Below are 24,618 nucleotides of genomic sequence, written 5' to 3' on the forward strand. Positions count from 1 at the left end.
CAGGACGAGGGCTGGGTGTCAGGGTTTGCTGGGTGTCAGGGTCTGCTGGGACTTGCAGTTCTTCAGCTGCTGGAAGGCTGCAGTTCAGTTCACCACTTGGTTGGTTGTAGATTGTCTTCTCCAGGCTGAACTCCATGTTCCGGAGTGACGGGAAGGTGATATGATGCGTCTGCTGAGTGACAAATACAATATACAGCAGTAACTGGCATGAGGTCTCAATCATTAGAGGCGGTTTTGTACAGACCTGGCGCGGTGCCTTCGTGTGGGAAATTGTCACTCAGTACCCGCTGTGCCATCCAAGTCTCTGGACTCGGCCTCCGTGTTATTCTCATATCACCATAATTTGTTTTTTGTCGCTCCGCTCTGCAACTGGACAGATGTCGTTATACCAAAGGAGATATTTAGCAGGTTTCTGGCTACCTCCGGTCCAGGAGATGAATCAGAGGTGATAGGCCGGGACCATGACAACATCTTTATTTGCTCAATGACCGGGGTCCTGCAGGAGATAATACAAAGACAGCTGGCCAAAATAGCTCCGGAAAAACACATTTAAGAGGCGCTGTGACTTCTGTAGTTATTCTAATGCAAGAAAATCTTCAAAAGAGGCTTTGGGGAGGCTGTTCCTAAAACAGGGGCCTCCCTCAATGGGTACCTGGGAGCAACCTATAGTATATATATATATATATATATATATATATACATATACATACACAAATAGGTATAAACTAGTGCGGTATAAACTAGTGAACGCGGCAGTACAAACTAGTGAACACTGCCGTACAAACTAGCGAACGCTGCAGTACAAACTAGTGAACTCTGCAGTAAAAACTAGTGAATCCTGCAGTAAAAACTAGCGAACGCTGCAGTACAAACTAGTGAACTCTGCAGTAAAAACTAGTGAATCCTGCAGTATAAACTAGTGAACACTGCAGTACAAACTAGTGAACTCTGCAGTAAAAACGAGTGACTCCTGCAGTAAAAATTAGTGAACGCTGCAGTAAAAACTAGTGAACGCTGCGGTACAAACTAGTGAACGCTGCGGTACAAACTAGTGAACACTGCGGTACAAACTAGTGAACACTGCGGTATAAACTAGTGAACTCTGCAGTAAAAACTAGTGAACACTGCAGTACAAACTAGTGAACGCTGCGGTACAAACTAGTGAACGCTGCGGTACAAACTAGTGAACACTGCGGTATAAACTAGTGAACTCTGCAGTAAAAACTAGTGAACCCTGCAGTAAAAACCAGTGAACGCTGCAGTATAAACTAGTGAATGCTGTGGTATAAACTAGTGAACACTGTGGTACAAACTAGTGAACACTGCAGTACAAACTAGTGAATGCTGTGGTACAAACTAGTGAACTATTCAGTACAATCCAGTCAACGCGGCAGTACAAACTAGTGAACTCTGCAGTAAAAACTAGAGAACGCTGCGGTACAAACTATTGAACACTGCGGTATAAACTAGTGAACTCTGCAGTAAAAACTAGTGAACACTGCAGTACAAACTAGTGAACGCTGCGGTACAAACTAGTGAACACTGCGGTACAAACTAGTGAACACTGCGGTACAAACTAGTGAACACTGCGGTATAAACTAGTGAACTCTGCAGTAAAAACTAGTGAACACTGCAGTACAAACTAGTGAACGCTGCGGTACAAACTAGTGAATGCTGCGGTACAAACTAGTGAACACTGCAGTACAAACTAGTGAACGCTGCGGTACAAACTAGTGAACACTGCGGTACAAACTAGTGAACACTGCGGTACAAACTAGTGAACACTGCGGTATAAACTAGTGAACTCTGCAGTAAAAACTAGTGAACACTGCAGTACAAACTAGTGAACGCTGCGGTACAAACTAGTGAACACTGCGGTATAAACTAGTGAACTCTGCAGTAAAAAATAGTGAATCCTGCAGTAAAAACCAGTGAAGGCTGCAGTATAAACTAGTGAACACTGTGGTACAAACTAGTGAACACTGCAGTACAAACTAGTGAATGCTGTGGTACAAACTAGTGAACTATTCAGTACAATCCAGTCAACGCGGCAGTACAAACTAGTGAACTCTGAAGTAAAAACTAGTGAACGCTGTGGCATGAACTAGTGAACTCTGAACACAGAGAAATCTGCCTTACAAACTACTGAACATTGCATTACAAAATACTGAACTCTGAATTGTGCATTGTGAATTGTGCATTCAGAGTTCAGTAGTTATAAACACAGAGTTCCCAGATTCAGTAGCAATAATACATACATACAGTTATAGTAAAAATAATACACATACAGCAAAAGGTGAAACACAGCAATATTATCACTTCAAGATCACCAAAAAATTCAAAAAGGTTCCAAGCCAAAAACTACCAGATTAAAAGTAATTGTGCTCTACTACCCATGCCCGCAATTAGCCTTGTACCTCTGAGAGCTCAGAGAACTTGCAAACTAGTGAAAGTAGTACAAACGAATGAACTCTGCGGTACAAACTAGTGAACACTACAGTATAAAATAATGAATGCTGTGATTTAAACTAGACAGGGCCGTCTTTAATATTGATTGGACCCTGGGCAAAAATTTTCTTAGGGCCCCCCTCCCCCAATGCAATTTCGCTCTCCACCTTCTCTGAGACATATAATAAATAGCAGCTAGACTTAAAATCAGTTTACTGTATCAGATCAGACTGCGATTGCGATTGGTTGCCAGAGGTTAAAGCATATCATTACTGCTTACTGACTGGTTGCTAGAGGTTACAGCACTCCTTAAAGCTCACTGATTAGTTGCTCGAGGTTACAGCACATTTTGGCTTGTTGATTGGCTGCTAGAGATTGCTGTACAGTAATACTGCTCACTGGTTGCTATAGGTTACATCACATCTTCTCCTCACTGCAGGGGGGCATGATATACCTATGAATGCTGCCTTTATTTACATATCAATGCAGTTGTCCTCGGCGATTTACATATGCATATCACTGCTATTTACATATGAATGCCAGTATTTACATGTAAACACAGGTCTGCAGGTGAGTCATCTGTACAGAACAATGGGGCAGAGCTGGGCAGCATTAGTAGCAGCACAGGACTAAAACTACAAGGGAATGTAAACTGGGATAGGTGGCAAGTATGAGGCAGCTGCTTTGGGCCCCACAACAATGACAGGGCCCAGGGCAGCTGCCCCTTTTGCCCTGCCTTAAAGACGGCCCTGAAACTAGTGAACTCTGGTTGTAGTGCAAAGTTCAGTATTTTGTAGATTTCTCTGCCTTATAAACCACTGAAATTTGCATTACAAAATACTGAACTCTGAATTGTGCGTTCAGAGTTCAGTAGATATAAACACAGGTTTGCCAGACTTGGTAGCAAAAAAAAAAAAGGCAGCTAAAGGTGTTAAAAATGCAATATTATCACTTCAAGATCTCCAAAAGAAAACCCCAAGAGGTTACAAGCCAAAAACTGTACCAGATTCAGAGTAATTGTGCTCTACTACCCATGCCCACAATTAGCCTTGTACCTCCAAGAGCTCAGAGAAGCACATATGCAGCCCGCTGACCAGCTTTTTACCGGTGTCCTATCACATTGTGTCCCCCATCTTATAGTGTCCGCTGTGTACTGACAGGACACACAGATTCTGAAAATAGCCGAAGATGAACGACGCCTGCGTCGTGAGTCCAGGTTCTATCCCCACCATCCAAGTGGACATACAGTGGTGTGAAAAAGTGTTTGCCCCCTTCCTCATTTCCTGTTCCTTTGCATGTTTGTCACACTTAAGTGTTTCGGAACATCAAACCAATTTAAACAATAGTCAAGGACAACACAAGTAAACACAAAATGCAATTTGTAAATGAAGGTGTTTATTATTAAAGGTGAAAAAAAATCCAAACCATCATGGCCCTGTGTGAAAAAGTGATTGCCCCCCTTGTTAAAACATACTATAACTGTGGTTGTCCACACCTGAGTTCAATTTCTCTAGCCCCACCCAGGCCTGATTATTGCCACACCTGTTCACAATCAAGGCATCACTTAAATAGGAGCTGCTTGACACAGTAAGGTCCACCAGAAGATCCTTAAAAGCTACACATCATGCCGAGACCCAAAGAAATTCAAGAACAATTGAGAAAGAAAGTAATTGAGATCTATCAGTCTGGAAAGGGTTATAAAGCCATTTCCAAAGCTTTGGGTATCCAGCGAACCACAGTGAGAGCCATTATCCACAAATGGCGAAGACATGGAACAGTGGTGAACCTTCCCAGGAGTGGCTGGCCGCCCAAAATTACCCCAAGAGCGCGGCGACGACTCATCCAAGAGGTCACAAAAGACCCCACAACAACGTCCAAGGAACTGCAGGCCTCACTTTCCTCAGTTAAGGTCAGCGTTCATGCCTCCACCATCAGGAAAAGACTGGGCAAAAATGGCCTGCATGGCAGAGTTCCAAGGAGAAAACCACTGCTGAGCAAAAAGAACATCAAAGCTCGTCTCAATTTCTCCACAACACATCTTGATGATCCCCAAGACTTTTGGGACAACATTCTGTGGACCGATGAGACAAAAGTGGAACTCTTTGGAAGGTGTGTGTCCAAGTATATCTGGCGTAGAAGGAACACTGCATTTCATAAAAAGAACATTATACCAACAGTAAAATATGGTGGTGGTAGTGTGATGGTCTGGGGCTGTTTTGCTGCTTCAGGACCTGGAAGACTTGCCGTGATAAAAGGAACTATGAATTCTGCTCTCTACCAAGAGATCCTGAAGGAGAATGTCCGACCATCTGTTCGTGTACTCAAGCTGAAACGAACTTGGGTTCTGCAGCAGGACAATGATCCTAAACACACCAGCAAGTCCACCACCGAATGGCTGAAGAAAAACAAAATGAAGACTTTGGAGTGGCCTAGCCAAAGTCCTGACCTGAATCCTATTGAGATGTTGTGGTATGACCTTAAAAAGGCCGTTCATGCTCGAAAACCCTCTAATGTAACTGAATTAGGACAATTCTGCAAAGATGAGTGGGCCAAAATTCCTCCAGGACGCTGTAAAAGCCTCATTGCACGTTATCGCAAACGCTTGGTTGCAGTTGTTGCTGCTAAGGGTGGCCCAACCAGTTATTAGGTTTAGGGGGCAATCACTTTTTCACACAGGGCCATGATGGTTTGGATTTTTTTTCACCTTTAATAATAAACACCTTCATTTACAAATTGCATTTTGTGTTTACTTGTGTTGTCCTTGACTATTGTTTAAATTGGTTTGATGTTCCGAAACACTTAAATGTGACAAACATGCAAAGGAACAGGAAATGAGGAAGAGGGCAAACACTTTTTCACACCACTGTAGAGGTGGAATAAAAAGAGCCGAGCGCAGCGAGGCCGTGCCCGAAGCGTGGCGAGCGGCCCTCTAATATTTGCAGCCCTATGTCCACTTGGATGGTGGGGCTAGCACCTCCACTCACAGCGCAGGCGCCGCTCATATTCGGAGATTTTCCGAATCTCCTTCTGCTCAGTACTGAGCAAGCGCTGCGCCTGCGCAGTATGGGGCGGACACTATCCGATGGACGGTCGCTATGCCTGAACACCGGTCTATCTCTCACAACGTGCAATGCTTACAAACATGCACAGCTTGCACAGCCAGGCAGAAGAGTGGCACCCTCAGTTCCCAGAAAACACTTGTAGCCAATGGTCCCAGTAAGCCGTGCGGGCACCCCACAAGTCCTTAGCAACCGATGACGTCATTGGTTGGCTGGATGCGGGGGCCTGCCTGCACAGCACACAGTACTTGAGGATTTAATGGTGGTTTAATCCCTTGCCATCCAGGCCAATTCCGGCTATCATAATTTTTGTGCTAGAAAATTACTCGGAACGCCCAAACATTTTATATATATATATATATATATATATATATATATATATATACATATATACATATATATATATATATATATATATATATATATATATATATATATATATATTGCGTTTTTATAGACAAATTCTCAGGGTATAATAAAAGAACATACAAAGAGATAAGCCAATGTTACATTGCATACAATGTATGTGATCACTGACTGGAGATACATTCACAGGTGCCGAGCATTCATGTCAAAGAATGTGAAAGCTCTGTGGTATCTACTGAGAAGCCTAGTGGTGTGTCAGTGGATAACCCCCAATTCTATATTTCATGTCCAAGTGCCTCATCATTGGTGTCAGTAAGAGGATTAGTGCACCATCATTGGTATCCGTTTGAGGAATAGTGCCCCATAATTGGTATCAGTGGAAGGAATAGTGTCCCATCTTTTGTATCAGTGGAAGGAATAGTGTCCCATCTTTTGTATCAGTGGAAGGAATAGTGTCCCATCATTGGTGTCAGTGGGAGTAATAGTGCCCCATCATTGATATCAGTGGGAGGAATAGTGCCCCATCATTGGTATCAGTGGGAGGAATAGTGTCCCATCATTGGTGTCAGTGGGAGGAATAGTACCCCATCATTGATATCAGTGGGAGGAATAGTGCCCCATCATTGGTATCAGTGGGAGGAATAGTGTCCCATCATTGGTGTCAGTGGGAGGAATAGTGCCCCATCATTGGTGACAGTGGGAAGAATAGTGCCCCATTATTGGTGTCAGTAGAAGGAATAGTGTCCCATCATTGGTATCAGTAGAAGGAATAGTGCCCCATCATTGGTGTCAGTGGGAGGAATAGTCCCCCAAGAGCCAGGTAAAGGCAAGTGAAGAGCCATATCCAGCCTATGGGCCACAGTTTAGAGACCACTAACTTAGAGGTAGAGAGTTGAATGACTGAGGACATCTAGTGGCAGAAAAAAGTACTGCGGGGGAAATCTCTGAATTGGAGTTGAATATTGCAGCAAAAGCTGGTTGTGTTATTTTATCTTTTAATGGCCTTTTTTTTTCATCTTAATATTTTTGGTGGAAATTGTGCCTTAGGCTCGGACACTATGCTTAGTATGCACACAGTATATTTGTGTCTAAAGGAATTCTTCAGAGCAGACTGTCTACAGACAGCACAGGCGCAGCATATGGATCTGTTTGTGTAGAGTCTTTGTGTGTGTTTTTTGTGTTAGTGATCGCGAATTCCCCGACCAGCCACAATGAGCGCAGTCAAGGTTGAGCTTCTCGTTCATGCACATGTATGCCGCATGTGACAGCATGAAGACACTTAAAAATGAACCTGTGCCCCATTTTATAAAGCGGCGGGGGGGGGGGGAGCTGAGTGACGCGGAGTGAAAAGGCTGCAATCTGTCTTTTGTTCTGCAGGCTTTCAGCTGAAAAGGAAAGCCGTTCTGACACAAATCCGTCTGTCTGAGGTAGATGGATGCCGGCCATCCATAGAACTCATGGGCCGGGGAAACCGCTGCAAAAGCTTGTGCGTTTTATCAAATCGGGAAACAAAACCAATATATAAGTACCCGTAATAAATAAAGAAAAAATATTTTGTGACATTGAGGGGGTTACAGGATGAATGCTGAAATGTGACTGGTCACAAAAACCAGTCCGGTGTCCTCTCAACCTTCGATCCACTGGCTGCCTATTGACAGATTAATTTATCATTGGCCGTCTGGAGGAGCAGATGAGAGCAATTACTTCAATTAGGAGGATTTAAAGGGAAACCTTTTTTTTTATTTATTTTTTTTTTAAATCCTTTTTAAGGTTTTAGATACAGTGCATCCGAAAAGTATTCACATAGCTTCACTTTTTTCCACATTTTGTTATGTTACAGCCTTATTCCAAAATGGATCCTTTCATTGGAATGGAAAATCATTATTTTCTTTAAAATTCTACAAACAATCCCCCATAATGACAACGTGAAAGAAGTTTGTTTGAAATCTTAGCAAATTTATTAAAAATAAAACAATTCCATGTACAGAAGTATCACAGGCTCCTCCCATGTACATAAGTATCACAGGCTCCTCCCATGTACAGAAGTATCACAGGCTCCTCCCATGTACAGAAGTATCACAGGCTCCTCCCATGTACAGAAGTATCACAGGCTCCTCCCATGTACAGAAGTATCACAGGCTCCACCCATGTACAGAAGTATCACAGGCTCCTCCCATGTACAGAAGTATCATAGGCTCCTCCCATGTACAGAAGTATCACAGGCTCCTCCCATGTACAGAAGTATCACAGGCTCCTCCCATGTACAGAAGTATCATAGGCTCCTCCCATGTACAGAAGTATCACAGGCTCCTCCCATGTTCAGAAGTATCACAGACTCCTCCCGTGTACATAAGTATCACAGGCTCCCCCCATGTACAGAAGTATCACAGGCTCCCCCCATGTACATAAGCATCACAGACTCCTCCCATGTACATAAGCATCACAGACTCCTCCCATGTACAGAAGTATCACAGACTCCTCCCATGTACATAAGCATCACAGACTCCTCCCATGTACATAAGTATCACAGACTCCTCCCATGTACATAAGTATCACAGACTCCTCCCATGTACATAAGTATCACAGGCTCCCCCCATGTACAGAAGCATCACAGGCTCCTCCCATGTACATAAGCATCACAGGCTCCTCCCATGTACATAAGTATTACAGGCTCCTCCCATGTAAATAAGTATTACAGGCTCCTCCCATGTACATAAGTATCACAGGCTCCTCCCATGTACACACGTATCACAGGCTCCTCCCATGTACACATGTATCACAGGCTCCCCCCATGTACACCAGTATCACAGGCTCCTCCCATGTACACCAGTATCACAGACTCCTCCCATGTACATAAGTATCACAGGCTCCTCCCATGTACATAAGTATCACAGGCTCCTCCTATGTACATAAGCATCACAGGCTCCTCCCATGTACATAAGCATCACAGACTCCCCCCATGCACAGAAGCATCACAGACTCCTCCCATGCACAGAAGCATCACAGACTCCTCCCATGCACAGAAGCATCACAGACTCCTCCCATGTACAGAAGCATCACAGACTCCTCCCATGTACAGAAGCATCACAGACTCCTCCCATGTACAGAAGCATCACAGGCTCCTCCCACGTACATAAGTATCACAGGCTCCTCCCATGTACACAAGTATCACAGGCTCCTCCCATGTACACAAGTATCACAGGCTCCTCCCATGTACACAAGTATCACAGGCTCCTCCCATGTACACAAGTATCACAGACTCCTCCTACGTAAATGTAGCGCCGGCTCCTGTGTTTTCGAAAATGAATGTTAAATCTAAACCACAGTTTGGTTTGGGTTTGATTGCTCCAAATTTTGACCTCAGCATCAGTCTGACTAGACTAAAAGGTGTTCTGCCTGGCCATGGAGGGCACTGTCACTTCTGGCACGCATGGAACCACAGTCTGGTTGAGTGCTTTAAGGTTACTTTCTCTCTAAGCCAGCCCAATGGGAGTGTCACTCTTGCTGTGCCTTCTGGGAGAGGGTACTTAAGATGCGGATGTCACGTGTTTTGGGGGTTCCGGTCTAGGAGTATGTTCTGACTGCATGGTCTTGGTCCTCCTGACCAGCCCCCAGGACGCCTATGGCCTGGGGTGCGGATCCACCCGACTTTACTTCTGGCTAGCCGGAGGCGAGGAAACTAAAGGAAGGATTCAGAGGTGGTCCGGTGCCATCTCAAGTTGTGGAGAGGCCCAGCAACTTCGAAGTTATCCAGGGGAGGCAGGGGAGGACTCTTCGGGAGAAGGCCACGCAAGGGTTGGCTTCTCAACAAGAGCCTGGTAAAGCTGAAGGACCTAAGCGAATCCAAGCTTGTGCGGTAACGCCGGACCGGCTGCAAGATACTGGTACCACACGAGCATTCTACAAGTTTTCAAGTTTCCTTACACGTGTTCTATAATAAAGTCTGTGGCAGGCTCCTCCAATGTACACAAGTATCACAGGCTCCTCCCATGTACACAAGTATCACAGGCTCCTCCCATGTACACAAGTATCACAGGCTCCTCCCATGTACACAAGTATCAAAGGCTCCTCCCATGTACACAAGTATCACAGGCTCCTCCCATGTACACAAGTATCACAGGCTCCTCCCATGTACACAAGTATCGCGGCTCCTCCCATGTACACAAGTATCACAGGCTCCTCCCATGTACACAAGTATCGCAGGCTCCACCCATGTACACAAGTATCGCAGGCTCCTCCCATGTACACAAGTATCGCAGGCTCCTCCCATGTACACAAGTATCACAGGCTCCTCCCATGTACACAAGTATCACAGGCTCCTCCCATGTACACAAGTATCACAGGCTCCTCCCATGTACACAAGTATCGCAGGCTCCTCCCATGTACACAAGTATCGCAGGCTCCTCCCATGTACACAAGTATCGCAGGCTCCTCCCATGTACACAAGTATCACAGGCTCCTCCCATGTACACAAGTATCACAGGTTCCTCCCATGTACATAATTATCACAGGCTCCTCCCATGTACATAAGTATCACAGCCTTTTCTCAATACTTTGGTGAACCTCCTTTGGCACCAATTACAGCCTCAAGTCTTGGGTATGATGCTACAAGCTCGGCACACCTATTTTTGGGCAGTTTCTTCCATTCTTCTTTTCAGGACCTCTCAAGCTCCATCAGGTTGGATGAGGAGGGTCGGTGCTCAGCCATTTTCAGATCTTTCCAGAGAGGTTCAATTGGGTTCAAGTCCGGGCTCTGGCTGGGCCACTCAAGGACATTCACAGAGTTGTCCTGTAGCCACTCCTTTGTTATCTTGGCTGTGTGTTTAGGGTCGTTGTCTTGTTGGAAGATGAACCTTTGCCCCAGTCTGAGGTCCAGAGTGCTGTGGAGCAGGTTTTCATCAAGGATGTCTCTGTACATTGCTGCATTCATCTTTCCCTCCATCCTGACTAGTCTCCCAGTTCCTGACGCAGAAAAACATCCCCACAGCAAGATGGGGCCACCACCATGCTTCACTGTAGGGATGGTATTGGCCAGGTGATGAGCGGTGCCTGGTTTCCTCCAGACATGACGCCATTCAGGCCAAAGAGTTCAATCGTTGTTTCATCAGACCAGAGAATTTTTTTTCTTATGGTTTGAGAGTCCTCTTGGCAAACTCCAGGCGTGGCGGTCATGTGCCATTTACTGAGGAGTGGCTTCCGTCTGCCCACTCTACCATACAGGCCTAATTGGTGGAGTGATGCAAAGTTGTTTGTTCTTCTGGAAGGTTCTTCTCTCTCCACAGAGAAACACTGGAGCTCTGTCAGAGTGACCATCGGGTTCTTGGTCACCTCCCCGACTAAGGCCCTTCTTCTCTGATCGCTCAGTTGGGCCGGGTGGCCCGCTCAAGGAAGAGTCCTGGTAGTTCCAAAACTTCTTCCATTTATGGATGATGGAGGCCACTGTGCTCATTGGGACTTTCAGTGCTGTATAAGTGTTTCTGTACCCTTCCCCAAATCTGTACCTCCATACGATCCTGTCTCGGAGGTCTACAGACAATTCCTTGGACTTCATGGCTTGGTTTGTGCTCTGACATGCACTGTTACCCGCGGGACCTTCTATAGACAGGTGTGTGCCTTTCCAAATCATGTCCAATCAACTGAGGTTACCACAGGTGGACTCCAATCAAGTTGTAGAAACATCTCAAGGATGATCAGTGGAAACAGGATGGACCTGAGCTCAATTTTGAGTATCATGGCAAAGGCTGTGATACTTCTGTACATGGGAGTTTTCCTTTTTTATTTTTACTAAAGAACAGTGTTGTAGCAGCATATTACTCAGCAACGGCACAGTGTTGTAGCAGCATATTACTCAGCAACGGCACAGTGTTGCAGCAGCATATTACTCAGCAACGGCACAGTGTTGTAGCAGCATATTACTCAGCAACGGCACAGTGTTGCAGTAGCATATTACTCAGCAACGGCACAGTGTTTCAGCAGCATATTACTCAGCAACGGCACAGTGTTGTAGCAGCATATTACTCAGCAACGGCACAGTGTTGCAGCAGCATATTACTCAGCAACGGCACAGTGTTGTAGCAGCATATTACTCAGCAACGGCACAGTGTTGTAGCAGCATATTACTCAGCAACGGCACAGTGTTGTAGCAGCATATTACTCAGCAACGGCACAGTGTTGCAGCAGCAGATTACTCAACAACGGTACAGAATTTCAGAGTGGCAGTATTCCAGGCTTAATCTGTTTCCAGAGGACGCCTTCCATTGGAGGGGTAGTGAACTGTAGTAAATAGTGGTGACACCCTATACAACTAAAGAGATCCCCAATCACAGATCTCGGTATTGGAACGTCTGTGGAGATCAAGAGATGATCCTGCACTGACCCTATTCAGTTAGGAATCTCACCCTATGCTGATAACTCTCCCTGACTAATTGGGATTTTTGCACTCTCTCCAGCCACACCCGCATAGCGCAGGCACCCTTATTTATAGACTTCCACACCAAGATGGCTGCCAGAGAGATCATCAGATATTGCAGTGTCCAATCAGACAGCTGCAACCTCTATGACAGCTCTGTAATCTCTCAAGGAATTTCCTTCTCAAGATTTACCGCCATCTTCATAGTGGCACAGCACCACCTACTGGATGGAGGCCAAATTGCACCCACCTATGACGTCAGTGCTAAAATAGAATGTATAAAGTTAAAAAAAAAAAAAAACACGTGGGCGGGGGTGCACAAACATGATGGGGGTTGTCAGCAATCATTCCGCAATGTAATAGGTTCACCTTCTTTTGTCTGCTTCAACAGGGGGCTGCTGTTAAAAATCACGGGGAGCCCCATACAGCCTATGTGAGAAGCCCCCCCGGCCAAAAGTGACTGAGGTCCTTTTCTCTACAGTCTCAGCTGCACAGATGAATGAATAGGAAGCGCTCTGAGGCTTCCTGCTCATTCACAAACCGAAGCATAGTAAACACAGTTCACTATGCTTCAGTGATGAATGAACACAGGAGTGATTGGTACCAATTGATCATGGTGTTCATTCAGAAAAGGAAGGGGCCAGTAAATGATATCCCCCCTGTGTGCCCACAGCAGCTTCCACCGGGAGAAAAGAAGGGGGAAGCCGGTAGCGTTGCAGGGGAAAGGGGCACACAGAGGGGGGCCAGACAGCAGATGGAAGGGGTGCATGTGCTAGAACCAATCCCCCTGCAGTGCATCCAGAGGGAGGGAGAGGAGGAGAAGCTCGCAGCACTGCAGGGGGAGGCAGAAGAGGATCGGGGTGTCTGCAAGAAGACAGTACAGCCAGCCCTTCTGCTCAGCAAGCCCCCTTTTAAACTAATGGGGCCCGGGCCCACTACAGGAGGGCCGGCTGTATTGCCTTATCAGCCGCCTTGTGCTTTAACTCCAAGCTGGAAGGAAGCCGTATGCTCGAGTGGGGTCAAACAATACGATTCATTATGTGTGTATACACACACACACACACATATATATATAAAATAGTTTGAGGAAACAATGCATTTTGGCCACTAGAGTGAGCTAAGGGTTATAGGAAATAAAAACCTATTCCCTGGTATCGTCAGCGCCATTAAGTGGTCTTAATGCTTTCATATCCAGTCTAATTAAGCTTCACCCCATTATACTAGCTACAATGGAACCGAACAAATGGAGATTGGAGACGAATAAACATGACGGATAGGTTTAGACATTATTTCCTTATCCTGGAGTTCTCATTTAAGTTTTTATTGAGTATATTTTGTAGCTGGATGACAATACCCGCCCAGACTTGAATCCTCCAGCTATTGTCTGACAGCACCAATTACAGGCGGACTTGTTCGACTAAACAAAGAAAAGGTCTGCAAGTTAATCAGTTTCCTGACATTTCACAGCTTGTTTGGAGTGTTCCGAGTAATTGGAATGGCGGGTTCTTATTTCAATGAAGTAATGCCGAAATCACTAAATATAACCACTGTGAAGTATGGCAGCCTTGCTTCCTCTCCTTACAATGGGAGAGCAATCAACATGCAGCCCCAACATCGCCCAAATCACAGAACTATTTGTAACCAGTGAAACTGCTCCACTCTGGGCTGAAGGGGCAAAATCGAATGTTCTCCTTCCATGTCCAGTACAGATCGAAGGTTAGTCATTCATAAAAAAAAGAAATAAAAAGAAATAGAGGGGTTTGGGAACATATTGCAGTATGGCCACTACGTGGGTCTAAGTTTTCATTTGATCTTCAGCTCCATCTAGTGGGCATAATGCAATATTTTCCCAAACTATTTTTTTTTACTGAATAAATAACATTTGATCTGTAGAGAAACTAGAAAGAGAACATTAGATTTTGCCCAAATTTGCACAGTATGATTGCACCAGCAGTTTTGCTAGATGGGAAGCGATGCAAATGATTAGAATTTTTTTTAGTACACCCAGGGCTTTTTTTTCAGAGGGAACACGGGCAAAACGTAGTTCCAGCACCTCCAGCACTGAATGTATGTAGTGACAAGGTGTAATGGGTTGGGCTACAGTGTCCATTAATGCTGGTTGCTGGGGGATCTATTATTGCTGAAGGGAAATCTATTTTTGTGGGGGGGGGGGGTGTTATTGTTGCTGGGGAGGTCTATTGTTCTATTTTTGCTGCTCGGGAACCTAATGTTTCTGGATGGGATCTATTTTTTTGGGGGGTGGGTCTTATATTGCTGCGGGGGTCAGTTGCTGGGAGGGATCTACTGTTGAGGGAGCAGTCTATTCTCTAGCTGGCTGCTGGAGGGTCTATTAATGCTGTCTGTGGTGTAATGTAATGCTGTCCGTTGTTGCTGCTGGGTGTATTTTTGCTGGGGGGGTTAATTTGTTGTGGGTGGTCCATTGTTGCTGTTGAGATCTATGGTTGCTGGGGGGTCTATTGTTGGCTGCGTGGGATCTATTTTACTTACTTTCTTGTTATTAACAAATTCCATATAAATTACTTAGTACCACAAATGTTACTTAGTTCTGTGTTCTAGAAAAGGGACGGTGCTCGGAGGTGGGTAGGGAGGAACCAAGGGATGGTGCTCAGAAGTGGTTAGGGGGTGGAACCAAGGGGCTGTGCACGGAAGTGGGTAGGGGGTGGGACCAAGGGACGGTGCTCAGAGGTGGGTAGGGGGTGGAACCAAGGGACGGTGCTCGGAGGTGGGTAGGGGGTGGAACCAAGGAACGGTGCTCAGAGGTGGGTAGGGGGTGGAACCAAGGGACGGTGCTGGGAGGTGGGTAGGGGGTGGAGCCAAGGGATGGTGCTCGGAGGTGGGTAGGGGGTGGAACCAATAGACGGTGCTCGGAGGTGGGTAGGGGGTGGAACCAAGGGACGGTGCTCGGAGGGGGGTAGGGGGTGGAACCCAGGGACGGTGCTCGGAGGGGGGTAGGGGTGGAACCAAGGGACGGTGCTTGGAGGTGGGTAAGGGGTGGAACCAAGGGACGGTGCTTAGAGGTGGGTAGGGGGTGGAACCAAGGGACGATGCTCAGAGGTGGGTAGGGGGTGGAACCAAGGGACGGTGCTCAGAGGTGGGTAGGGGGTGGAACCAAGGGACGGTGCTTGGAGGTGGGTAGTAGTGGAACTAAGGGACGGTGCTCGGAGGGGGGTAGGGGGTGGAACCAAGGGACAGTGCTCAGAGGTGGGTAGGGGTGGAACCAATGGACGGTGCTCGGAGGTGGGTAGGGGGTGGAACCAAGGGACGGTGCTCGGAGGTGGGTAGGGGGTGGAACCAAGGGACGGTGCTCGGAGGGGGGTAGGGGGTGGAACCAAGGGACGGTGCTCAGAGGTGGGTAAGGGGTGTAACCAAGGGACGGTGCTCAGAAGTCGGTAGCTGGGTGGAACCAAGGGACGGTGCTTGGAGGTGGGTAGGGGGTGGAACCAAGGGACAGTGCTCGGAAGTGGGTAGGGGGTGGAACCAAGGGATGGTGCTCCGAGGGGGTGGGTAGGGGATGGAACCACGGGACGGTGCTCGGAGGTGGGTAGGGGGTGGAACCAAGGGACAGTGATCGGAGGTGGGTAGGGGGCGGAGACAAGGGGTAACTCAAAAAGGGGAAGTTCCTGCAACTGTTCTCAAAGAAAAAAAGCCCTGAGTACACCTCTTTATGTCAGTCCAACCCTCTTTGTCTTGTCACTCGCCAACACACATAGGCCAGATCATGACATGCGGTGGAGGAGTGGCCACACAAGGAGGCTACAAGCATGCATAGGGACATCACAAATTAAACAGGTTGAAGACTTTCCAAAATGATAACAGCAAGGCAACAGATATTGGCTTATTGGAGTTCTCCTCTACCATAACTCCAGCCAACTGGGTGAGGAAGGGTTAGAAGCTCTGTTAGGTATTTATTTCTGTGTGTGTCCCCAGCAGGGAGATTCACCCTCTCTATCGGTCTTGGAGAGTGGTGATCACGTTCTCTGAAGCAGAAAGTCAAATTTAAGTTACACCAGAACAGGAGGTAAGGGCTGGGGCGAAGATAAGGAGGGGGATAGGGGGGTCCAAACTCTCCCCAGAGCATCCGTAGTGCAGCAGCTAGTGCTGACAGCCACATTGGGGCACCCACTTCAGAGCAAGGGAGGCATCTACACCAATCACGTGAGCCTGTGCTGTACTGGGGGGTGGGGACAGAGCTGTACTGTGGAGAGGGGATCTGCACTGGTGGTGAGTGCTGCCCGTGAAAGGAAATCTTTACTAAAAGGAAGGGGGTGATTCTGTACTGGGGGGGAGGGGGAGATGGGGGATCTGTACAGGGGAATCTGTAATGGTGGTGAGAGCTGGATTAGGAGAGGAAACCCCTTGATCGCCCCCTAGTGTTAACCCCTTCGCCCGCGGCACCAATGCGCATGGCTGCCGGCCAAGATGTCCACCGGCAACCGGCGATCGCTCCACAAAGAGCCAGAACAGGATCTGTCAATGTAAACAGTCAGATCCCCGTTCTATCAGGGAAATAGAGAAGGACTGCTGTTCCTAGTGATCAGGAACAGCGATCTTTCTATACTCCCACTCAGTCCCCTCCCCCCACAGTTATAAACACCTCCCTAGGGGACATTTAACCCCTTGATCGCCCCCTAGTGTTAACCCCTTCCCTGCCAGTGACATTTATACAGTAATCAGTGGGATTTTTTATTTTTTTTAGCTCTGATCGCTGTATGAATGTCAATGGTCCCAAAAAAGTGTCCAATCTGTCTGCCGCAATGTCGCAGTCCTGCTAAAAAAAAAAATCACTGATCTCCGCCATTACTATTAAAAAAAAAAAAAATATGCCATAAATAAATCCCTTATTTTGTAGACGCTATAACTTATGGGCAAACCAAATAATATACGCTTATTGCGATTTTTTTTGCCATAAATATGTAGAAGAATACACATTGGTCTAAACCGAGGAAGAAATATATATATATATATATTTTTTTTTTTTTGAGGATATTTGTTATAGCAAAAGTAAAAATATATTGTTTTTTTTTTCAAAATTGTCAGTTTTTTTTTTTTTGCCACTATAAACAAAAAAAAATAAAATAAAACGTAGAGGTGATCAAATACCACCAAAAGAAATCTCTATTTAAGGGGAAAAAAAAATTACATACATTTTGTTTGGGTACAGCGTCGCAAGATTGCGCAATTGTCACTTAAAGCGACTCAGTGCCGTATCGCAAAAACTTCCATGGTCAGCAAGGGGGTAAATCTTCCTGTCTGTAAGTGGTTAATGTGTATTTTTAATTTTTTTTTATTTGTGTTTGCAAAACCGCTGCGCAAATATCGTGTAACAAAAAAAAAAAAATAATAATAAAAGGAACGATCGCCATTATATTCCATAGGGTTCCTAAAAAAAAAAGTATAATGTTTGGGGGGTTATAAGTAATTTTCTAGTAAAAAATACTGATTTAAACTTGCAAAGTGATTACAGTCCAGCTGCGTGGAAACCGCGTGGTGCGTTTCCGTGAGCAGGAAGCTTCACCGCATTTTACACTGAGTGTGGATGCCAATAGGATTTAATGGCAGCACAACGCGTTTTCTTAAAGCAGCGCATTTTGCATGCGGGTGCCAAAGGCGTGCGATTTTACGCGCGCTTTCGCGCCCACACAAATGGGAACTTAAAGCGGGAGTTCCGCCTTTTTTTTTTTTTTTTATTTTTTTTTAAGTCAGCAGCTACAAATACTGCAGCTGCTGACTTTTAAAATAGTGACACTTACCCGCCCAGCGCGCCCGCGATGTGGGCACCCGAAGCCGATCTCTCGGTTGGCTCTCGGGTGCTGCCGCCGCCATCTTGGGTATGGGAATCAGGAAGTGGAGCCTTGCGGCTTCACTTCCCGGTTCCCTACTGCGCATGCGCGAGTCGCGCTGCGCAATAAGGATGGTCCCCGCTGTCTCTGGGACCCGTGTGTTTCCCAGCAGACAGCGGGGGACCCGCAGGAAGTGGCGTAAATATCTGCAGATTCTGCGGAGATCTATGCTGGAAGTGGGTGCAAATACCTGTACTATACAGGTATCTGCACCCCCCCCTCCCCCCTGAAAGGTGCCAATTGTGGCGCCGGAGGGGGGGGGGGAGGGTTCCAATGAGCGGAAGCTCCACTTTAGGGTGGAGTTCCGCTTTAACCTTACAGTTGAACAGCCACTGATAAAAGAAAATGTGCTAAACCTCAAAGTAACTTGTAGATCACAATACTGAACGCTGATAAACAATGTATCAAAGCAGAAAAATATTTAGGCGCATAATTCTACACAAGGAGTGTGATATGGAGGACAAGGCTGCCCCCTAGAGGTCGGTCATAGATGGTGTTTGCAAAAAAAGGTTTTTTTGATTCAGTGTTTTCATATAAATGATTAGGATTGTAAAAATACTGCAAATGATAGAATAAATATAATTCAATCATACATATAGAAAATATAATACGTTTGTCGTTACTAAGAAATGAATGCGATTGGCTGCAAAATACATTTTCAAATTGTACTAAGATAATAAACCCGTTTTCTATTTTCTTCTATTTTTCATATATACTGTGTATGTGTGTGTGTGTATATATATATACACAGTATCTCACAAAAAGTAAGTACACCCCTCGCATTTGTGTAAATATTTTCTTCTCCCTTTTCATGTGACAACACTGAAGAAATGACACTTGGCTACAATGTGAAGTAGTGAGTGTACAGCTTGTATAACAGTGTACATTTCCTGTCCCCTCAAAATAACTCAACACACAGCCCATTAATGTCTAAACCGCTGGCAACAAAAGTCAGTACACCCCTAAGTGAAAATGTCCAAATTGGGCACCATTGGCCATTTTCTCTCCCTGGTGTCATGTGACTCGTTAGTGTTACAAGGTCTCAGGTGTGAAAATGTCCAAGTTGGGCCCAAAGTGTCAATATTTTGTGTGGCCACCATTATTTTCCAGCACTGCCTTAACCCTCTTGGGCATCACAGGTTGGCACTGGAGTCCTCTTCCCCTCCTCCATGATGACATCACGGAGCTGGTGGATGTTGGAGACCTTGCGCTCCTCCACCTTCCTTTGAGGATGTCCCACACATGATCAATAGGGTTTAGGTCTGGAGACATGCTTGGCCAGTCCATCACCTTCACCCTCAGCTTCTATAGCAAGGCAGTGGTGGTCTTGGAGGTGTGTTTGGGGTGGTTATCATGTTGGAATACTGCCCTGCGGCCCAGTCTCTGAAGGGAGGGGATCATGCTCTGCTTCAGTATGTCACAGTGCATGTTGGCATTCATGGTTCCCTCAATGATCTGTAGCCCCCCCAGTGCCGGCAGCAGTCATGCAGCTCCAGACCATGACTCTCCCACCACCATGCTTGACTGTAGACAAGACACACTTGTCTTTGTCCTCCTCACCTGGTTGCCCCCACACACGCTTCTCACCATCTGACACCAAATAAGTTTATCTTGGTCTCATCAGACCACAGGACATGGTTCCAGTAATCCATGTCCTTAGTCTGCTTGTCTTCAGCAAACTGTTTGCGGGATTTCTTGTACATCATTTTTAGAAGAGGCTTCATTGTGGGAAGACACCCATGCAGACCAGTTTGATGCAGTGTGCGGCGTATGGTCTGAGCACTGACAGGCTGACCCCCCACCCCTACAACCTCTGCAGCAATGCTGGCAGCACTCATAAGTCTATTTCCCAAAGACAACCTCTGGATATGACGCTGAGCACGTGACCTCAACTTCTTTGGTCGCTCATGGCGAGGCCTGTTCTGAGTGGAACCTGTCCTGTTATACCGCTGTATGGTCTTGGCCACCGTGCTGCAGCTCAGTTTCAGGGTCTTGGCAATCTTCTTATAGCCTAGACCAGTGATGGCGAACCTTGGCACCCCTGATGTTTTGGAACTACATTTCCCATGATGCTCATGCACTCTTCAGTGTAGTTGAGCATCATGGGAAATGTAGTTCTAAAACATCTGGAGTGCCAAGGTTCGCCATCACTGGCCTAGACCATCTTTATGTAGAGCAACAATTCTTTTTCTCAGATCCTCAGAGAGTTCTTTGCCATGAGGTGCCATGTTGAACTTCCAGTGACCAGTATGAGAGAGTGCGAGCGATAACACCAAATTTAACACACCTGCTCCCCATTCACACCTGAGACCTTGTAACACTAACGAGTCACATGACACCGGGGAGGGAAAATGGCTAATTGGACTCAATTTGGACATTTTCCCGTACGGGTGTACTCACTTTTGTTGCCAGAGGTTTAGACATTAATGGCTGTGTGTTGAGTTATTTTGAGGGGACAGCAAATTTACACTGTTATACAAGCTGTACACTCACTACTTTACATTGTAGACAAGTGTCATTTCTTCAGTGTTGTCACATGAAAAGATAGAAGAAAATATTTACAGAAATGTGAGGGGTGTACTTACTTTTGTGAGATACTGTGTGTGTATATATATATATATATATATATATATATATATATATATATATATATATATATACTGATATATAGATACTGTACTCTCATATCCTTCACTCCCCCACCATCAGTACAGACTCTTTCCATATCCAAAACTTTAGCAGTTGTCACCAAAACAGGAATTCCCGTGAAATCTTCTTATGTGTTCTCCTGGTGACAACTACCGCCGGATCTTCCCTCATTATGGAGAGATTTCTTCTCGACTCCTAAAGTGTCTTCAGGACAGGAAGTGACAGAAAATCTCCCCAACACAATACAAATCACAAGAATAACCGAGCCGAGATTTTACCGTTCTGTACTCAGTTCATAACTGATCGAATGTTTTGATTAAAATGTGAAAGATGATGTTACACCGAGTACAGTGCCGTGAAAAAGTATTCACACCCCTTGAAATTTCCCACATTCTGTCATTTTACAACCAAAAACATAAATTTATTTTATTGGGATTTTATGTGATGGACCAACACAAAGTGACACATAATTGTGAAGTGGAAGGAAAATGATAAATGGTTTTCAACATTTGTTACAAGCAAATATGTGAAAAGTGTGGGGGAGGGGCATTTGTATGGCGCCCCCCGGAGTCAATACTTTGTAGAACCCCCTTTCTCTGCAATTACAGCTGCAAGTCTTTTTGGGGATGTCTCTACCCGATTTGCACATCTAGAGAGGGACAATTCTGCCCATTCTTCTTCTCTGCAAAATATCTCAAGCTCTGTCAGATTGGATGGAGAGCGTCTGTGATCAGCAATTTTCAAGTCTTGCCACAGATTCTCAATTGGATTTAGGTCTGGACTGTGACTGGGTCATTCTAACACATGAATGTGCTTTGATGTAAACCATTCCATTGTAGCTCTGGCTGGATGTTTCGGGTCGTTGTCCTGCTGGAAGGTGAGCCTCCGCCCCGGTCTCAAGTCTTTGCAGGCTCTAGCAGGTTTTCTTCTAAGATTGCCCTGCTTACACTGTTATTGCTGGTTTAGATCTATTGCTGCTGGGGTGGATCTATTATTGCTGGTGGGGATCTTTTGCTGCAGTAGTCTACTGTTGCTAGGCTGGGGTATTATGTTGTGGGGGTCTATGATTTCAGGGCAGAGTTCTGTTGTTTGCCGGGGGGGGGGGGGTCTATTGTTGCTGATGCTGGGGGGGTCTGTTGCAGCTGGGAGGGATCTACTGATGAGGGATGGGTTGATTGATGCTGTCTGCTAGGGGATCTATTGTTGCTGATGGGGGTATGTTTTTTGAGTATTTTGTTGAGTATTTTGTTGTAGGGGGTCTATTATTTTGGGAGAGGGGTCTATTGTTTGTCGGGGGGGGGGGGGGGTTATTGTTGCTGATGCTGGGGGGTCAGTTGTAGCTGGGAGGGATCTACTGTTGAGGTAGGGATCTATTGATGCTGGCTTCTAGTAGATCTATTGTCATTGGTGGGGGTCTACTGTTGCTTTGTGGATCTATTGTGGCTGGGGAGAATATTTTGTTGCAGGGGAGGTATTTTGTGGGGATCTAGGATTGCAGGGCAGGGGTCTGTTGTTTTCCTGGGGGTTCTATTGTTGCTGATGCTGGGGGGGAGGTCAGTTGCAGCTGGGAGGGATCTACTGATGAGGGAGGGGTTTATTGATGCTGTCTGCTAGGGAATCTATTGTTGCTGATGGGGGTATGTTGTTGCTGGGGTAGATCTATTGTTGCTGGGGTGGATCTATCGTTGCTGGTGGGGGTCTGTTGATGCAGGGGTCTATTGTTGCTGGAGAGTATTTAGTTGTGGAGGGTCTATTATTTTGGGAGAGGGGGTTAGTGTTTGCCGGGGAAGGGGGGGGTTATTGTTGCTGATGCTGAGAGGTCAGTTGTAGCTGGGAGGGATCTACTGTTGAGGGAGGGTTCAGTTGATGCTGTCTGCTAGGAGATCTATTGTTGCTGATGGGGTATGTTGTTGCTGGGGTAGCTCTATGGTTGCTGGGGTGGATCTATTGTTGCTGGTGGGGTTCTGATGTTGCAGGGGTCTACTGTTGCTGGTTAGTATTTTGTTCTGGGGGTCTATTATTTTGGGACAGGGGTTTATTGTTTGCCTGGGGGGGGGGGGGGGGGGTTATTGTTGCTGATGCTGAGGGGTCAGTAGTAGCTGGGAGGGGTCAATTGATGCTGTCTGCTAGATCTATTGTTGCTGAGGGGGGTATGTTGTTCCTGGGGTAGATCTATGGTTGCTGTGGTGAATCTATTGTTGCTGGTGGGGGTCAGCTGTTGCGGGATCTACTGTTGCTGGAGAGTATTTTTTGTTGTGGGGGGGTCTATTATATCGGGAGAGGAGTCTATTTTTTGCCTGGAGGGTTTAATGTTGCTGATGCTGGGGGGGGGTCAGTTGTAGCTGGGAGGGATCTACTGTTGAGGTAGGGATCTATTGATGCTGGCTGCTAGGAGATCTATTGTCATCTGTGGGGGTCTACTGTTGCTGAGTGGATCTATTGTGGCTGGGGAAGAATTTTCGTTGCAGGGCTCTACTGTTGCTGGGGAGGTATTTTCTTGTGGGGGTCTATTGTTGCTGGGTGGATCTTTTGTTGCTGGGGAAGATATTTTGTAGCAGGGCTCTATTGCTGCTGGGGAGGTATTTTCTTGAGGTGGATCTATTGTTGCTGGGTGGATCTATTGTGGCTGGGGAGGATATTTCGTAGCAGGGCTATATTGTTGCTAGGAGGTATTTTCTTGTGGGGGTCTATTGTTGCTGAGTGGATCTATTGTTGCTGGGGAGGTATTTTCTTGTGGGGGGTCTATTGTTGCTGGGTGGATCTGTTGTTGCTGGGGAGGATATTTTGTTGCGGGGCTCTATTGTTGCTGGGGAGGTATTTTCTTGTGGGGGGTCTATTGTTGCTGGATGGATCTGTTGTTGCTGGGGAGGATATTTCTTTGCAGGGCTCTATTGTTGCTGGGGAGGTATTTTTTTGTGGGGGTCTCTTGTTGCTGGGTGGATCTATTGTGGCTGGGGAGAATATTTTGTTGCGGGGCTCTATTGTTGCTGGGGAGGTATTTTCTTGTGGGGGATCTATTGTTGCTGAGTGGATCTATTGTTGCTGGGGAGGTATTTTCTTGTGGGGGGTCTATTGTTGCTGGGTGGATCTGTTGTTGCTGGGGAGGATATTTAGTTGCAGGGCTCGTTTGTTGCTGGGGAGGTATTTTCTTGTGGAGGTCAATGTTGCTGGGTGGATCTATTGTTGCTGGGGAGGTATTTTCTTGTGGGGGTCTATTGTTGCTGGGTGGATCTATTGTTGCTGTGGAGGATATTTCGTAGCAGGGCTCTATTGTTGCTGGGGAGGTATTTTCTTTGGGGGGGGGGGGGTCTATTGTTGCTGGGGAGGATATTTCTTTGCAAGGCTCTATTTTTGCTGGGGAGGTATTTTCTTGTGGGGGGTCTATTGTTGCTCGGTGGATCTATTGTTGCTGGGGAGAATATTTTGTTGCAGGGCTCTATTGTTGCTGGGGAGGTATATTCTTGTGGGGGGTCTATTGTTGCTGGGAAAGATATTTATTTGCAGGGCTCTATTGTTGCTGGGGAGGTATTTTCTTGTGGGGGGTCATTGTTGCTGGGTGGATCTATTGTTGCTGGGGAGGATATTTCGTAGCAGGGCTCTGTTGCTGGGAGGTATTTTCTTGTGGGGGGGGGGTCTATTGTTGCTGGGCGGATCTATTGTGGCTGGGGAGAATATTTTGTTGCAGGGCTCTATTGTTGCTGGGGAGGTATTTTCTTGTGGGGGGTTCTATTGTTGCTGGGAGGTATTTTCTTGTGGGGGGGGGTCTATTGTTGCTGGGAGGATATTTTGTAGTAGGGCTCTATTGTTGCTGTGGAGGTATTTTCTT

The 24,618-nt window shown here is 46.2% G+C and overlaps 1 protein-coding gene and 1 long non-coding RNA gene across 8 annotated transcripts in view; both read left to right on the top strand.

Moving 5' to 3' along the window:
- LDB1 (LIM domain binding 1) overlaps positions 1–24,618 on the top strand; it is a 260,494-nt gene that overhangs the window by 118,589 nt on the left and 117,287 nt on the right. The gene's annotated exons all lie outside the window — the stretch shown is intronic.
- LOC143930964 (uncharacterized) lies at positions 22,847–24,076 on the top strand. Its single transcript, XR_013262861.1, has 3 exons — positions 22,847–23,371; positions 23,462–23,842; positions 23,987–24,076. It is a non-coding gene; the product is annotated as an uncharacterized LOC143930964 (long non-coding RNA).

Source organism: Lithobates pipiens, unplaced genomic scaffold, assembly GCF_037356315.1.
Source record: "Lithobates pipiens isolate NorthernLeopardFrog02 unplaced genomic scaffold, aLitPip1_a1.2 Scaffold_25, whole genome shotgun sequence".
Taxonomy (NCBI): Eukaryota; Metazoa; Chordata; class Amphibia; order Anura; family Ranidae; genus Lithobates; species Lithobates pipiens.